This window comes from Colossoma macropomum, unplaced genomic scaffold (assembly GCF_904425465.1).
Source record: "Colossoma macropomum unplaced genomic scaffold, Colossoma_macropomum, whole genome shotgun sequence".
Taxonomy (NCBI): domain Eukaryota; kingdom Metazoa; phylum Chordata; class Actinopteri; order Characiformes; family Serrasalmidae; genus Colossoma; species Colossoma macropomum.
The window spans coordinates 729742-748589 of record NW_023494795.1 but is presented as its reverse complement, the minus strand read 5'-3'; positions in this window follow the sequence as shown (position 1 = coordinate 748589).

Sequence of the window (18848 nt, the reverse complement as noted above, 5' to 3'; positions counted from 1 at the left end):
ACACACACACACATTCTATATCTCTTACAAGCACATATACACACATACAAAATCATTAAAAATATAAAGCTTTTAATGTCAGTTATTAAATTATCCTTCAATGTTGAACAATTCCTTCATAATTCAGTTGTTGATAGGTAAACAGTGTGAATCAGAGTGGTTTGGTGTGAAATGGTTCAGATGTCTTTACAGTGGTCGTTCACCTCTAAAAGCTCCCTCACAGAAAGTTATTACATGAAATGGTTATGAATTCACTGCCTGAGACATTGTTTTGAGTAGTTTTTAGAAGGTTGTGGTCTAAACTGATTATTTTAATGATAGAGAGGCACCTCCTAGGTGTGATCAAACAAAATAGCCCCGACAGAATTTTTTTTTTCACATTTAGGACTATTTTACCAATTTATCATGGGTTACAATGTCTGAAATAGAAATGTAGCCATAATATTTACCATCCAGAACCAGTGAACCTACATATCTTTAGAAGTCTTATGTGTAATGTTGATGATGGTAAAAAATCAGGACATCTGAAAAAAGTTCTGTTTACTTTGGTGCTTTGGTACAATTGTGATTGGTTGTTGTGTATACTAAATATCTATAATGTCTACCATTTTTAGAAGTACCACTTTTCTAATTATGGCTAAAGCAGAAATAAAAAAACTGACAAAATGAAAAATTTCTAATATACAACTAAAATTTTTCTGTGGCCCCCTTTGCACCCTTCTGGCAGCCCCCCAGGGTGCTCTGGCCCCAGTTTGAGAACAAGTGACCTATATCACATTTAAGGTACTATAATAACGTATTTGCTTACTTGTTTTAAGACATATGAGGTGATGTGAAGAAATCAATATTGTTTCCTATCTAGATAAATGTTATTAAATTAAATTTTCAGTTTGCTTAACCCATTGCCAGTTTTATTTCATTTAATTTTCAATATTAATCTTTATGTTTTTGTGAATGGCTGTGTTTGTATGTGAAATATACTCTCTAAAAATGGCACAGATAGTTTCACTTTGGTGGTACAGCATCAAGGTTTAGTATGCAGTTATGTCTTACATGCACACACACACACACACACAAACACACATACACACAATAATACACTCTGATGTAGCTCCGAGGTCAGTTACCGGTCACTAACACACTCTGGTTGGCAAACATGGTGGTTTAGAAGGTGAGCATTACTCACACTCCATATAATCGTATAATCATCACACACACACACACACACACACACACACACACACACACACACACGGGGTGGTTTAAACGTTCTGCTATAGTCGCTGCTCATTTCCTGCCCCCCAGCTCCCTTCCCAGGGTTCCTTGGGGCTACCTGTCTGGCCAATTACCTGCTGAGCTGTAATGAGCTGCTGCCAGGAGCCAAACACACTCTACACACACATATGCACACACACACACACACACACACACACACACACACACACACACACACAAACACACACACATATATACACACACACACACACACAGTGCAGTGATAGGTGAGATGGGAGGAATATGTACAATATAGGAACATTAACTTAATGAATACAAAAGTATAATAATAATAATAATAATAATAATAATAACAACACAAAATTGTAGCAGTAATAATACACTTATATAGAGTAGAAGTATAGTAATAATATTACATAGTAGTAATAATACTGTATTATAGACAATTATATTATTATTGTTGTCCAATAACATAATAGTAGTCAAAAATACATTAGTAGAAAGTGTACAGTAATACAGTATAATATAGTACTATAATGGGGTAATAACACAGAATAATAATAAGAAAAAGAAAAAGAAGAAGAATAGTAGTAGTTATTGTATTGTATTATAGAGTATAACAAACAGTAGCAATAGAGAAAGGTAGTAATAATACTATTATACTGTAATAATAATACAGAGTAGTAGTAATAAAGTTGTATTATAGAATAGTATAGTATATAGTATTAAAACTAAATAGTAGCTAAAAATACACTATTACAAAAAAAATCATATACATTGTAATACAATTTGGTAATAACAGTACCATATTATAGAGCATAATTACTGTAATAATATGCAACAATGCTTTTTTACAGAGTAGCACTATAGTACTTAACCATAATGGTATTAAAATACACTACTGTGAAGTTTACTAAATTACAGTGATAATACATCCCTGCACACATTATAATACAACAGTAGTAATAATACAACATTACACAGTAGAATTACAGTAAAAAAGAAACAATATTATATTATACAGTAGTATCATAGTAATAAAACACTATACTATTTAGAAAATCATTTTTATATTATGTGATTATTATGTACAATAGAGTATATGATGGTGATGACAATACAGTATAAGTAGTATTTCAGAACAATACTATATTACTGACATGGAATTGCAGTAATAATAATTTTTAATTTAATGTAGAAATGTGAAACAGCAATAATAAACAATATCATATTATAGGGTAATGATATGGTAATGATAAAGAATATAGGTTACTGTAGGTTGCAGGTTTGTTACATATCAGATAATAAAGATTAATAAGAATAATACAATATTATATTGGAGGACTATCATAATAACACAGAATAGAAGTAATTATACAGTCTTACAAAGTAGTTCTATAGTAATATAATATAGCAATAATAATGGTGAGTGTTTTTTTAGCAATAAGAGAGTATTGAAGTAATAACACAGTATTGTATAGTAGTACTGTATTAATAATATGGAATACTAGTCATAAAACTTTTATTAATTTTGCAGCATAGAGGATAGTGAATGGAGAATGAATAAGGCATAGGGTAGTATTTTTCATAAGATGAGGAGTTTAATGACATAAAAAATAAAAAATTAAACAGTAAGAGCAACACAATCAATCAAAATCAGCAAAACTATGTAAATGTCCACTTGCTTAACGTTTTAAAGTGACAGTTTGGGGAAAATCTAATGTCCAATTTCCCCCTTTATCCCAAATGTAGTCGACCGCCCAAGATATCGACACAGCTTGAAGTGAGTGTCTGATTTAGAAATGCACTTTGCACAACGCTACTTGGTAGCTATAGGCTCCTATTTCTTGTTAGCTACGTTAGCCTTGTAGCTCCAGTGCAAAACTAAAGCAGCAAACTTCAGCCACCAAACGTCGTGTCTGATTGATCACATTTTGGTGTAAATGGCGGAAAATGTGCAAATCTGATATTTTGCCGAACCACTACGCTTCAGTGTGAGTGTGAATAGCTCAGTAAAGCAGGCCGTGACTTGGTGAGGAAAAGCAGCCGCTCACTACAGCAGACACTTTCAGACAGCAAGATGGCCTCCACACCTCCATCTCCGATCCATCCGTCCTGGGGGAGACAGAGGGTAAGGGAGAGAAAGAGTGAGGGATGGAGGAAAGAAAGAAGCAACTGAAGCGGTGGTCTGGTGTGAAGGGGTAAGTGGAGGTGGAGGAAGAGGGCAACACCGACCATCACTGAAACCTCATCGTTATTGACTTCCCCAAGCAGCCACTGGAGACCTCCGCCTCAGGCCCTTCACACACACACACACACACACACACACACACACACACACATGCACACTCTCCTGTGTAAGTACATACATATATATTGTATATATTGTATCTCCATTTTTGTCATTTTTCAATTTTTGTCATAATTTGCCTGTTTCCCTTTACATTGTATGTAAATTTAGTGATGAATGGACCAAAAGAAACGGCCCAAAATGACATGGAAAAATGTCTGGTTCCATTGACTTACATTAAAAGTGAAGCATGTTTTTTGCTTCTCCTGTAAAGTTACCATTTTGGATATATGAGGTTTTGTTCCAACAGCAGTGATATGTAATACTGTGCAAGTGCCTGTTTACTTAGAAGAATAACAATATTAGAATAAAAACAAACAATTGTAATGCAGTAAGTAGTGATTTAATGAATGTCAATGTGTTTGTTTAACTATTTTAAAACTTCTCCTCGAGGAAGCCCAGTGTTATTTGTAGTTATCATCGTGGTTTGGCTAATCATTACTTCATTGTATTAAATCTAGTGCTGGGATTTAATAAGGTTATGCCACAGCTGAAGGCATCCAGGAGAAATATGTAACCAAACTTTGTCCCTCAGACTAGTTTGAATATAATTTTTGTTAGTTTTTACTGAATATAACAAGATTTTGAAAAGAATAACAGCTGATATATAATATAATGAAAACACAATCTTTGTTTTTCTAATAAAGGTAGTATGTATATATATATATATATATATATATATATATATATATATATATATATACATATATATATATATATATATATCGTTTTTTCAGTTTTTAACATAGTTTGAAAATGCCTGCTGTCCTTTGTATTGTGTGTAAATTTCATGCTGGATGGACCAAAAGAAATGACCCAAAATTGCTTGAAAAAAAACTCTGGTTCCATTGACTTACATTAAAAGTAAAGTATGTTTTGTCCTTCTCCTGTAAAGTTACCATTTTGGTTATACAGCCTTTTATAAATACCTGCATCATCTTTGTTAATCCTCCACATACACACTCACTGTAAGGTCCCACCAGGGCACAATGGGGTCCATGAAGCAAAAACCTTCTGTCTCCATTTATGCATAATTTAAAAAGTTAAATATATATACATACATTACATCTTTTGACCTTACTAGATTAAACATGGATATTTAAAGCTTGTAACAGAGAATAACACATATTTGCCTTATGGCAGTTTTACAGTGACTCTTTTCATTCATTCACTCATCAACAAAATATGTCCCCTCACACTTCACGTGCTGATGTCAAGCAGAGTCATATAAAAAATTTGGGCATCCCAGGTCAAATTACATGTTTTGTTGATTTTATAAGTGACAATAAGTTTAACAAATCAACTACAGGAAGCTTAAAAATGGCAATTTTCCGTAAATTTAAGTACACAGTTTCTATTTATTTGCAGGCTTTAACAGGAAATATAGAATATTAAATGTGTCACAAGTTTTATTTTGTTTTCCAATATAATAAATTGAGCAAATAGAGTGTAATTATGTTCTCTATAGAGGATGTGTAACTTATTTTCATGTAGAAAATCAACAAAACACACCACTTTGCCAACATTTTTGCATATGACTGTATTTAAACCATGTACACACACATCTTCTAAGCCGCTTATCCTCCTGGGCTGCATGGGCTGCTGAAGCCTGTCCCAGTGCACATTGGGCAGAAGGCAGGAAACACCCTGGACAGGTCGCCAGTCCATAACAGGCCATCTATGCACACATTTAACTGAGTTCAATTCAATGAAGCAGTATCCAATGAGTGTATCCTCCAGTATAGCTGGTAATGTATACACACACTTTCTCCTTACTGCTTTAAACACCCCCCCATCTCACACACACACACACACACACACACACACGCCTCCTCACACACAGCGTAGCGTAACGTTAAAAGGCTAAACTCATGCTAAAAGATGACAGGTCGGCTGTGGGACAGAGCTATGACAGACGGAGCGAGCCATTTAGAATACTGCTCACCCAGACACACACACGCGCACACGCACAGAGTGCCTGGGGGGGTTTCCACGGTGACGGGACGCGTCAGCATCAGGCGCTCACAGCTGCCAGAGCGCACCACGGGCACACAACGTGATTGGCCGCTCCGCACTGCTATGGAAACTCAGGCGGAAGAGAGCGAGGGGGGCACAAACATAGTGTGTGTGTGTGTGTGTGTGTGTGTGTGTTTATGGTGTTTACTAGGCCACAGTGCCATTCTTAGATGTCGTGCGTTTCGTGGACCCCACCATGCCCTGGCGGGACCTCGCAGTGTGTGTGTGTGTACAGGATGAACAAAGACAATGCAGATGTTTATAAAAGAACATAAATACACGTCTAAAACTTCAACACGAAATTTTGAGACTTTGATCAAAGCTGAAGTGACGATAGGAAGCTATACAGTGGCACAGATAGCAGACCACACTCTGAAAAACGATGGTTCTTCATGGGTTCTTTAGTAAGAAATTTGTTGTATACAGAACCATAAACAGTCAAAGAACCCTTTGCCTGATTAAATGGTTCTTTGCATCATGAAAGGGTTCTTCAGAGTAATGGAAAATGTGCTGTAGAACAAAAATAGCTCTATATGGCACCAAAAAGAGTTCTACTATTGTGACATTTTCCATCAAGCTGAAGAACCCTTTCACAAGCAAAGAAGCCTTTAATCATGGAAAGGGTTCTTTGAGTGTTCATGGTTCTATATAGAACCATTTTCTTTACCAAAGAACCCTTGAAGAGCCATCATCTTTACATGTGCAGTTTTACGCTCTAAGGCTGGTTTTACATGGTGAAACTTCCATGCAACTTTAAGTTGCATGAAACTAAATTGCGCTTGAGTTGCATATTGTAAAGTGTCTTGCAGCTCCCTTGAAACTCGGCCGCAACAGTTGCAAGTGCCTCAATTTTGTGAAGCGATTCAATGAAACAGCCAATCGTAACACCAATGGCTCGTCCAACGACATACTGATTTCACCGGATCAGTGGACAAGAGAGTGAAAAAGAAGGTGGTTCATTTGGTGGTCGAAAAGGAGACTGACTGACTCGAGGCTTTGTCAGATTCCTGAGTCATGACAACAATCATGAGTTTCTCAATGCAAACGTTTCTGTAAACAGCTGTGTTAACCAACCCGCTAATGCTAGCAACTATTTAAACGGCTGCTTGTGCCATTGCTTACTCTTCTTTTTTGGCTGGCTGGTGTTGTGATGACCAAGCTGGCGCCATGGTAATGCTGCTGCTATATGACTGTTTGCTGATTTAATTATGGACATGCATTGCGCAATATAGAAAGGGTACTGTATTTTGTAGTAGTTCTAGCTAGAAACCATTTGCATGTCACATGCAGCAAGTGTCATGTACAAAGGCCCAGTCCCATTTCTTATTTTTACCCCTACCCCTTGTTTTTAAGTGTCGCCTTGCCTCTTGGAACTCAATTATAATAGGTAGAGGTTGAAATCTGCCCCTATGAAATGGGACCCTCAAATAAAAAGAGCATCGCTTCATTAACAGCTACTAGCACTGCTCTGTAGGTGACCCTGCCAGTCTGCAGTGACAGCAGAGGGGGGTAAAGTTCAAACTACTTAAGTACTGAGTAAGTATTAGCACCAGAACTGAAGTTTGACTTTTTGGGAAAAAAAAAACATTCATATCTTTAATGTATGCTAGTGTATTCTAAACCATATTGAGGCATTTCTGCCTCAGATATTTCAGAAAACGTGGAATTTATACCGTATAAAGTTCAGTGGATCAACTAGTAAATTTGATATATTATATAAATCACTAAATTAGGTGAAAGGTAAGGTATAAATTATGTATAAATTGCATCTCTCATCTTTTATTTATCTTTAATATTATTGTAGTTATTACTGTCCTATTACAGTACTGTGCAAAAGACAGAGACCAAAGAGCATTTATTTACTTTTCAAAGTTGGCCATTAGGTTGTTGAGGTCTGGACTCTGGGGTGGTCAGTCCATTGTTCAGCTTCTCTGTTTGATGTGTCCGTCTCCTTTTCTCAGTGAGGTTCTTCTTCACAGCTACACATCCTTTCAGACCCACAGCGCTGAGTCGTCTTCTCACAGTGGAAGGATGGACAGAAACACCTGTGGATGTTTTCAGATCTGAAGCAGCTTGATTTTCTCCTCTCTCTCAGAGATGAAAGCTTTAAGTGCTGTTTATCTGATGGGGGCAGTTTTGGTTTCTACCAGGTCTTCCAGGTGGTTGTTAGGAGTCTCATTTTTTTCTGTAGCTTTTAATCATTTTTTGAACTCCAGTTTTGGAAACTTACTTACTCACTGGAAACTCACTCATCTTCTATGTAACTTCCACAAAAATATTTCCTGAAAAATCAATTCTTGTCTCAACTGGAAACAAAACAAATGAAGGACACTCTTGAACCTTTGCACTTTTGCACAATTTTGTCGTTTGTTTTACCTACTTTTGCCAAGAATGGTGCTGATGTAGCAGGTTTTATTCACAAAGAAACCAGGCACAAGTTTAAATCTAGCAAATTATACGTAGTACTCGGAGTTGAGCGCGGTTTGTGCATTAGTTTGAGTCTGAAAGGAAGTTTAGTGGAACAGGCCCAGCGTATGAACCTCCATCTGAAACGATCAGGTACCAAATGACCCAAGGAATCCGGAAGGGCCAATTTGTGTGTCAATGAAAAGAGCAGGCGAGTGTGCGCCCGTCTATGAGTGTATGCGCACATCTACGAGTGTGTGTGCGTGTGTGTGTCCTCGGTTGTCGGAGGCTGGTTAACCCTTAAGTGTTTTGCCCTGAGGACGTCATTAAAACTTCAGCAGTGCACCTGGGAGGAGCTGCAGCTAATGCGAGAGAGAGAAGGAGGGATGGAATGAGAAAGGGAGGGAGAGGAGGAGAGAGAGAGGGTCATGGGGAGAGAGAGTGAGAGAGCGAAGGAAAAGGGAAAGAGAGTGAGTGAGAGAGAGAGAGAGAGAGAGAAAGAGAGAGAGTGCAAGAGGGATTTATCTCTGTCTCTAAGTGCTTCAGTAGCTGACACTCGCTCACACATACACAATCTCTCTCTCTCTCTCTCTCTCTCTCTCTCTCTCTCTCTCTCTCTCTCTCTCGTCCTCGCGCAGAGCTCCAGTCAGGAAAGCAGGGTCATATCCATAATTGATGGTTGCTTTTCATTTGCGCAGTCAGGGGACAGAGGACTGCAGCCTAATTTGATGAGAAATCGTTTTTTCAGGTTGTTACTTTGGTTTGACACGTTTGCTTTGAGTCATGCACCCCCCCCCACCCCTCCTCCTTTACTGCACTCTCCTGTGATGGAGAGATAAAAGATAGATGTGAGGATAAATCATACATGCAGGAGAGAATTGTGCAATATATCACATCAAGGTGTGTGCCAAAGTTTGGTGGTGCATGTTGGGGAGGGCTTATGCACCCCTCAAAAAAAAAAAAACATAAAGCACCAAAAAAGTAAAAGTCCAAGTACTGAGAAAAGTAAAGTTTCATGCATTGTTGTTTTTTTTTTTCATTTGCGAATTAATTAAAAACAAACATTCATTATTCATTTAATTATCCGACACCAGGCGTTAATTGAATTTAAAGAAAGTGTAAATTATGCAGCGCACGCTGGTTACGGTGATAAGGTATGCGCGGAGTGCAGCTCGGCCATGGGGAGGGCACGGACCTTGACTTTGCCAGCTCAACTTCGGAATGCCTAATTTCCCCGGCTTTCTATGGTGCATTCCAAATGAAGCGAATCAACGTCTGTATTTATATGCGGCCTGTTGCTCATAATGAAGACTATATGTTTCATTTTTTGGGGACATTTTACTTCAGAGAGGGTGAACATTTCCCACCACTGACTATTATCACTGTAAAATAATTCATTGTGAAATTATTACATCACATTCACGGTAATTTGCTGCATCGTATTAACAGTAAATACCCGTAAAATAATGGCCATATACTGTAGCTGCTGTATTTCTAAGCATTTCTAAACTCCAAAATCTGTTTATTCACCATGGCAGCTTCAGTTAGGACTCTTAGGACATTTGGTTCTGGGTTGTGGCGCTAACACAGGAACACCCCCTCTAAAACCCACCGCCAAATTCTTCTAGTTCATTTAGCTCCAATGCAAACCTGAGCTTACCTTTCCGCATCATCTTTCAGTCCAGCTGTGCCATCTTAACTGTGAATGAGGCCACATAAAGCCACAATTAGCTCTTATCACCAGTCCAGTGGTCAGTGATGTCTTTTAAAGTATAATTGGAATTTTAACTGAGCTGTTTTTCTCCTGCTAGAGATAATGTTCATTTTTTTGCATGTACTACTACACATATATACTTAACTGGAGTTTTCTAGGGTACTTCTCAGGAATGCTAACATCCATATGCTAACAACAGGCTTGCCTTCTGTCGGACAATACGCTATCGGCCTCCACCTTCACAAAATGTTTGGAATGGTTTCAAAATGTTGTTGTCATCCTGAGAAGTGTACATTCTCACTCACGTTTAGCCCAAACGTTTCTGCTAAAAAGAGCTGCAAATTAGCTGCAGTGTCTCAACTGTGGTCACAGATGTAGCGGCTAAACAAAGGCAAATGCTGAAAGGGCTAAACTTTAAATGACAAAATGTAAAGAAGCTAAACTCTCTAGAATCACATGGACGAATGTGGGAGGACACGACACAAAGTGTGCTGCAAAACGTCTGTATTACTGTCGTTTTTATTTGTTTATTTATTTCTTTTATCTACAGAGCACCAGTGAGCTGGGATTTATTACGAGAATCTCCGAAGCGTCGCTCGATGGTGTCACGTGAACATTTTAAACTTTTAATCTCTAACCACCTCCAATCAGCCTCACACTGTTTTACTTGATTTTAGTTCACTTTTTGTTAGTTCACTGATTTTTGGTATGTTTTTAGTTATTGTTTCATTTTTAAATTCTGTTCTTATTTATTTTAATATTGTCATGCTATTGTTTTACGTCTTTTATTTCTTTAGTTATTTCATTAATTATGTTTTTTATTTATCTTTATTTATCTTATTTATTGAGTTACTGTATTGTTGTAATTTTAATGGTTTAGTGATTTATTTTTTTTTAATTTTTTTAATTTTAATTTTACTATGATTATTATTTTTTAGCATTGGTTAAGCTTTTTACTATTTAACTTCTCAATCTCTGATCTCTACATTGGCTCAGCTACATTGCAAATGAGTTTGAATAAAGGTTGATTGATTGATTGATTGATTGATTGATTGATTGATTCATTGATTGATTGATTGATTACAAATCATATTATTTTGTACTGGGGTAGAACAACACCCCTGTAGAAATGGTTTGGTGGGCAGAGAACTTCATTTACTCTATTCATTCACTCTTTGAACCTGAAGGTGGTCTTGCATGCCATTTACGATTCATGTATTTCATTTTTTGCATTAATAAGACTAGTTTTTTGGCTCTGATGGATTTTAACCCTGAGATGTCTAGAATTATTGCTGTCATTTTGCTATACATTTCATTTACCTTACATTGTGCCTGGTCAACATTGCAGGTCAATGATGAAAGATGGTCCTTGAAAGTTTTTTAACAGTACAGCACACGCATACATGCAGTCACTTTGGTGCCTCCAACATTTGCTCATGGGATCAAAAATAAACACAATTTTTATTAAGTGGTGCCTTATTACTAAATAATAACATTGTAGTTACATTGTAATACAGCTAATTACATAGTTACACATGATTTACATTAACTTTCGAATCATGCTCAGCATTGACAGGTTTGAGTCTGTGTTTATGACATCTTTCCATTTGTTTTGATGTCAAAAACAACAAAATACGAAAGATGAAAACAACACTGTACACACAATGATCACTTTTCATCAAATTCAAATCATAATAAAGTAATCTCTTTATCTCCTTATGAACACAAATGTGGTATGGTTTGAAAGCTTATAATCTGCACTTTACATACAGTCTCTTTGCTTGTTTAACTGAGAAATAATTATGCAAAATTTAAGAAGAGCCATTTTAATACACGGAAAATATATAGTCCTATATAGATTACAGTCATGAATATCTCCAGCAGGGTTTGTCCTCCCCGATACCTCTTTCCAACAGCGAGGTGTAAATTCATCCACCCTCTGTACTTCCAGAAAAACACTGGACAACAGTGTAGGTCATGGAGGAGTCTGCTGCTGACTAAGAAAAAGATGAATCCTCATCTCAACTTTGCCAAAAGGCAGCTGGACTGTCCTCGAGAGTTCTTTAAAAAAGCTCTAAGAACAGATAAATCGGTGGAGACCTGCACGCGTGAAAGCCAAGCACTGTATATCACAGTAAGAACGCCAGGTGGGTGGTCAAGCATGGTGATAGTAGTGTCCTGTTTTTGGGATGCTTTGGTGCCTTGAGACTGAACTTTGAAGGAAACTCTGTTCAAGAATGTTACACCTGGATGATCCCTGAGATTTCTCAGTGTTCTGTTATTTCTCTGCTGAACTAATTCATGCATTAAAATGATTTCCAAATTATTTATTTATTAAATTATATTGTGAAACATTAACAAATGTGAAATATTTGCAAATTAAAATGAGCTCAGTGCTATCATTAGCTTGTCTCGGGGGCATCGGGGCACAACCTAACACAAATTGTTTTTTGTTGAATAACTTTTAAAATATTTACGTTTGGAACGATCAGCTACATATACATCTCTGCTACAAATGAACCCATGAACTTTGTTTCTAGCTCCCACCATTCATATATAGTTCCACTCAAAATGAAGGGAGGTGCAGTGTTAGAGTTTAGCCCATGGGTGGGTTCACTGCAACAGACAGAGGCTCAGTTTAGCACCTGCTAGAAACGTCTGATGAATCAGTGCAAAGTTATTCAATATAATTCTATATTGTAAGAAATATTTTTTTCAATCAAACTGCATTATATATTATCATCTATAAGACAAATTATATATGAACACTGATATGAGACTGTGAGTCGAACAATGACAGATTTATTGTTTGTCCAGTGAAGGACAGCAAATAAAAACATCACACGTCAGTGAAATATCAACATTGTTTCTGGATAACTACAGATTTACTAGCTGTTAATGTCAATTTCATTAATTAACTTATTTAATACCAAAACAATAACAACTGAAAGACACTAATAAAGTAGATAAATAAAGATATTTTCTCTTTTTCATTGTAAAATCTGTGCAAACAAATGGAAAAAAAGACAAAACTTACTTCATTTGTCTTTGTTTACTAAAGGAGTCTGAGCTGTAATGCTGTGTCAGAACTAACCCCGCAATAAAGAAGCTGTACTTAAGCCCAACTAGCGCTTGCTGTCAGCTGCTTCAAAACTTTGCTGCACTGTCGCCAACAAAATAGTGATTAAAGTGATGTAAGGTTGGATTCCGTGATTCACACAATCCGCTCAGTAATCGAAAAAAACTGTGTTGAAAAAAATGACTTACATGCCCTGAAAACTCTCTTCAGCTCAGATCTCTTTAAAACACTGACCATTCGCTCTGAATTTTGGTGGGAGACCGCGGCTAGGAAATGTGGTGATGTGGCCAGAAGCTCACGCTGCTTGACCTTCTATAACAACATAAAAAGTCCATGTTAATTTGTGCCTTGTGTTGGGTTGTTACTCCTCTACTCACAGTGGATTTCTTCTAACACTCAAAAAGGAATGTTAAATTTAACCAATAGAATATAAAAGACAATAACAGACCAATACAAACAATATCTATTAATGATAAAACTGCCTGGCTGTGGAAAGCAAGCTTGTGGTTGTGCCAGTGTTAAAAATATTGTGCAACTTCACATAAAAGCTGCCACTGGGCAAATTTAGGGGGGTCTGTGGGGGCAAATTCCCTTCACTTTTTTAAATTAGGCAAAATTTTGGAGTCTGCAGAATAGTTGTTGAAAAACGTAGCTGAGTTGCTAAAGAGCTGTCAGATATCAATTATTACACAGCTGTAAACTCTTAATTAAACCCAGAATAGATTGTTCTTTCATTTAGCAAATAACGACAAAGAAAAACAAGCACTAACCTGTCCTGGAATCGTTTTCAACACTTCTTTACTGTACTATGATCACATATTGCCATAACAGTTATCAATAATCCTTAAATATCATTGTAATGAGTCAGACTGAGCCAGATGCTTATGCTTAAAATATGAAAAAGACCCTAACCTAGCCTAAAGTCCGGGCTTATAAAATAACTGAATCACATGATTAAGTTAAAACAGGTGAAGAACATCAATAGTCAGGGAAAGCTGATCTCTGATAGGTGGACCCAGGTGAGCTTGATGTCACATGTTCACCCAGAGGGTTCTGGGAATTGGAGTCCTGGGAGTCATGGCTGGAGGGAGGCATGACAGTCATTGAATTTTTCATTATTGGGATATTTTGTTAAAATATTTATAGCAAAATGCAGATCAAGCCAAGAATTGTAGTTAACTGTTTGAAAGAAAAAATGCCAACTGAATCTCAATTTGTAAAATTTGTACAATACTATTTCTGTTAATAATATTATTTGTTTTTGTGTTTTAATATTCACACATAAATGATATATAAGAGATATGTATCTGTAGGTGGTCAAATAAGTGACCGCATCCTCTACAGAGAACACTCACATTTTAATGCACAATTGCTGTTTTATTATACTGAAAAAAAAGTTACATGTGGCTTGTGCAAAATTTACAGTACACTGTATATTTTATGTTCTATTTTTCCAATAAATGTAGCAAATAAATTGAAATTACAAGCTGGAAAAAAAGCTAAACCTGTCGATACAGAATGTATATTGAATGTCAATGTAATTCAGTCCATAACTCACAATGCAATTAAATATTATAGTACAACATAATGACAGTAATAACTCTCATCTTTCTAAGGCTTCACCGAATATGGATATATTTTTGTCAGGTCCTGGCAGGAGCTCAAAGTTTTCGCCCCAGCCTATCTGGAAACAAAACACAGCAGGCAAAAGCTAGGATACGAAGCCAGCAGTTAAACAGCTTTTGGTAGAAGCGCTGACTGACAGGCTTGCCATTGGTGAAGGAAACACAATTTCTGCTCGGCATCAAAGGCTTTCACGGGTCAAGAGAAGCCCGTCTGTCAGCGAGCCGGAGCCGAATCGTGGCTGAATCATGCAGCAAGACGGTGATCAAAAATACACAAGGATGTCCGCGTCAGAGCGCTTCAGGAGGAAGGACCGCAAAGCCGAGGAACGTCAGCAACCCTTTCGGATTCTGTGGCGAAGCCTCAAATGAGCACTTTGTGCTCAAAGTCCAACTAATGCCACACTGAGTTAAAAGAGTTCTGCCTGCAAGAGATGGCCGGAAAGCCTTAACGGCAGCTTGAGAGTCTGATCAATAACTACACAAAGTATTGGGCTGCAGTCGTTTCGGCAGTGGAGCAGGTCAGTGTTTCCACTGGAGTCCACCTGTACCGCATAGTTAAGAGTTCTCAGCCTGATTCGGCTCCCTGAGGTCTTGATGGACGGCTGATGGTTGGAATGGCTTGGACTTTAGAGAGCTGAAGTGTAGAGTGGTCTAAAGCCGATACTCAGGTAAAAGTATGCTCATTTCAGTGAAACAATGTCTCAAGTAAAAATAAGATACAATAACAAACAAGGTAAACCAGTATAAAGTCCAAACGCTCCTCCATTATTGAGATCCCTATAGAACTGCAGTGGAATTTCTTAGCACGTCCAGCATCTACCAGCTAAGGAACTGAGGTTTGTTGGCCACTATTTTACTACTGACCAGGTTCCTCAGGACTGAGGCTGTAAGGTTTGTGGTAGTTGTTTAGCCCCCATGCAGCCTAGATCAACAAACAGCACGGTATTTTTTGTGGATCTAGAAATCCCTCATACCTGGAGGCTACAATGTGTGATGTAGTTTTTAACAAGGATCTAAGAAATAACATCTCCTTGGCCACTCAAGCTGGTGAAGATGGTTCGTTGAGCAGCATAATGTGTGGTCGGCCTTGAATCCAGTTTCTGGTCCTGGATTTTGTGTGACACTAGGTGGCCAATCAACAGTTGAGTCAACTACCAGTGATTGGTTTGGCTGGTTTGGTGGATCTCTAGTTTGGCTGGTCTACTAGCTTAACTAGTGGTCAAAATCTTGACCAAGCTGTTTGACCACCTTGACCAAGATGGTTGACAAGCTTAACCAGCTCAACCAGTTGACCAGCATAGGGTATGTTTTGGCCTAGTCCAGATGGATGTCCAGCTAGTCAATGACCTTGACCACCTTAGACTAGCAAGAATCTAACTGATGACCATCAACAACCAGCTTAGACCATCTGAAACCAGTGCTAACATGGATAACAATGAATCTAGATAAGGTTTTGCGTCACATAATACAGCTTGTGTTCAAACCCTACTTTGGCTAAAAATGCTAATGTAGCTAGTATTTATCTAGAAACATAGCTCTCAGGTTCTGTGCAGTGTTATACATATCTATGCTAAAAGCTCACTTTGGCTAAAATGCTAACACACAGCTAACACTGAATCTAGAAACATAGCTCCCATTTTGTTAACCCTCTACTGCATGGTGTTGCCATATGGCAACAATTACATTATCTAAATTTTACCAAAAAGCAGCAAAATAAAATCTGTGTTTTCCTATTTAATTGTGGAAAAAGGGTCTTTTACTTTAAAAAGACAGATACTTTATGACATAACATGACCAGAAATTCTTATTATGATGTTCTTATTACCATACAATCCAAATACCAATTAAAATTGTATTAATTTCCAATATTTGTAAATATTGGGACATACATTTTACTAAATATGAGTTGGATTTGTTTGGTCTTGTTTTCAATAAAATTATGTTTTTAGAGAAAAATTAGTTTTTATGCTGTTTTTTTTATGGTGCTGTGCTAAAAATGCGTATTGTTGCCATATGGCAATAATTTACCAAATACCCCACTTAATTTTTTTTTCAAATATTTCCATTATTTCAGCAATTTTAAATGAAAAAAACATAATAAAACATTTTTATCATGTTGAAGTAATAATTCATGTGATAGAGGGTTAACTAAGTTGCGAATATAACTAACAATGAATCTAAAATCACAACTCCCAGGTTTCGTGCCATGCTAGCTTCCATTCCTCGCTAACCATATTAGCATTTATGGCCAAAACATGTGGTGTTTTTTTGTAGTCTGCATTTATAAAGCCTTTATTATTGTAGGAAACAGTGATTTATAAAGTGTGTATGGTTCTATAAAGCATGTACAACAGGTACATCCTCACCTGAACCAGTGGAGGCTAGCCATTTTTTCCCTTAGGCAGGGTATGACTCTCACACTCCAAATAGCCTGAGGCTGCACTTCTGACAGACACGCAGACACACCTCTCATCCTGCCTCTCTTCTCTTCTACTTTCCCTCCCGCTCTCTCTCCGTCCTGCCTGTGTGCTCTTTGCTGCCCTGTTGTTGACCTGTTTCCTACTTTCCCCTTGAACTTTTCTCTCTCAGCTTTTCTAAGCCAAGCCCACAAAACCTTCACCTCTCCTCTTCTCACAGCTCCTGACAACCTTCCTGACAACTCTGCTGCGTGCAGCTTTCTTGTAAAATGTAGATTTCTATTCACAAACTCCAGCCCAAACACATCAAGGCTCAGGTGTACATAAGTGAGAAGTGAGCTTTGATATGCGCTTATAATGCATCTAAAATCAGAAATCGTTTTACTAAGGCTGTGGTTAATCACGCAAGATTGGACCACCTACTAACTGTGCTAACCAAGGTTTGAAGGCCAGCATAATGTACGCCTGGCCTTGAATCCAGTTTCTGGTCATGGATTTTGTTTGACACTAAGTGGCCATTGAACAGTTTAGTCAACTACCAGGCTGTGTTTACACGCAAAGATTTTTGCCAATCTGGTTAAAAACATTCCAATTCCAGATTAAGACTGAGGCGTTTATATTCTCACTCTACTCGACAATCTGATGGAAGATTTTCATTTACATTCTCACTACAAGTAATCCGATCCACAATTATGTGCATGCATAGAGCACCACTGAGTGTAGACATTAGCATGACAACGAGCATCACATGAGGTCCAGTCAGAGTGAGATGAGCAGCAGTGAGCAGCTCTTGTGTTTTTAATTGCTTTAAAATGATGTCAGACTCAGGAAAACGTCCTTCACATGTCCTCATTAAAGAAGGCCGAGAGGAAGACGTCGTGTTCTAAGACAAATAAGCTGGACGTCCGTCCCACCGCCGTCTTTTAAAGATCAGAGCATAAACTTCGTCTCCTCTGCAGACCAGTTTCTGCTCCGCCATGTTGAACGGTATAAACTTTCACTGTGACGTGACGAACATGATCAGAACGGACTTAAACTTTCCGATAGGGAATGTAATCAGATACAGACCTTGCACAGATATTGTTCTTCTATTTAACGTATTATTTACAGGATTACCCACCTCGATCAATTGGATAGAAATTGTATTCCGAATGGCCTCAATCAGACTAGACTATTCTGATTGAGGTGTTTACATGGACGTATTCTATTCTTATTGAGCTATTAGTCTGATTATTAATGGATTATCAGGCTGCATGTAAACATGGCTACTGATTGCAAAATCCAGGACCAGAAACTGGATTCACTGTCTGGTTTTGAAGACCTCTGGTTTGGCTGGTCTACCAGCTGTTGGACCACCTTGACCAAGATGGTTGACCAACTTAACCAGCTCAACCAGTTGACCAGCATAGGGTACGTTTTTGCCTTGTCAAGATGGATGTCCAGCTGGTCAGTGACCTTGACCATCTTACACTAGCAAGAATCTAACTAATGACCACGTCCTGTTGTTGAGCTCTTTCCTACTTTCTCCTTTTCTAAGCCAAACCCACAAAACCCTAGAAATGAAAGAGTCTTTGGCATAGACTCCATCCTCGATCCAGGTCTTGGAGCGTCGAGACCCTTGCTGATCCTGCTGGATAGATACAGCAGAGGCAGAGCCCACCCCTGGACAACCAGACAGGGACCCAATTGGTGGTGGTGGGGATGAAGGCGGGGAAGGTCAAAATGTCGGCACCTGAAAGCAGCAGAACAGGTATGTAAGTCAAGACAGATGTAGGCCAATGATTGGTCAGGAGTAATGAATGAATGAATGAATGAATGAATGACATCGCATTAGAGTCTTCCTGGCAGAACTTTCACTAAAGCTTCCATTTCCCAAAAAACATTCTACGGCATTTTCTTAAAAAATTTATATATAGAACCATATAGAACCATGGAAGCTTGAAGAACCCTTAGCATTCTTAGATGCTTAAATAATTTCTCTCTATGCTGGAGAACCTGTAAACAT